Source organism: Odontomachus brunneus, unplaced genomic scaffold, assembly GCF_010583005.1.
Source record: "Odontomachus brunneus isolate Ranch 3 - 2012 unplaced genomic scaffold, Obru_v1 Obru_scaffold_001, whole genome shotgun sequence".
Taxonomy (NCBI): domain Eukaryota; kingdom Metazoa; phylum Arthropoda; class Insecta; order Hymenoptera; family Formicidae; genus Odontomachus; species Odontomachus brunneus.
This window is the reverse complement of record NW_022639451.1, coordinates 6,190,733-6,190,978: the sequence shown is the minus strand read 5'-3', so window position 1 is coordinate 6,190,978 and position 246 is coordinate 6,190,733.

Sequence of the window (246 nt, the reverse complement as noted above, 5' to 3'; positions counted from 1 at the left end):
ATTCATCGAGGTCTTTAATTTGGTATACATATCGACCCCATATTGGACTGCCGAGAATATAGGCACAGCGCTCATATCTATTTGGCCGCCCTCTTTACTTCGATGAATCATGTTTCAACGGACATACATGCGGCAAACACTTTGTATTTGCTCTATTATCAATGTTCCATGCTAACATCACTTAACATATTTCTCTAAAAGTATATAAATATATAAAACCTATGCAAGATATAAGAAAAGTTTTTT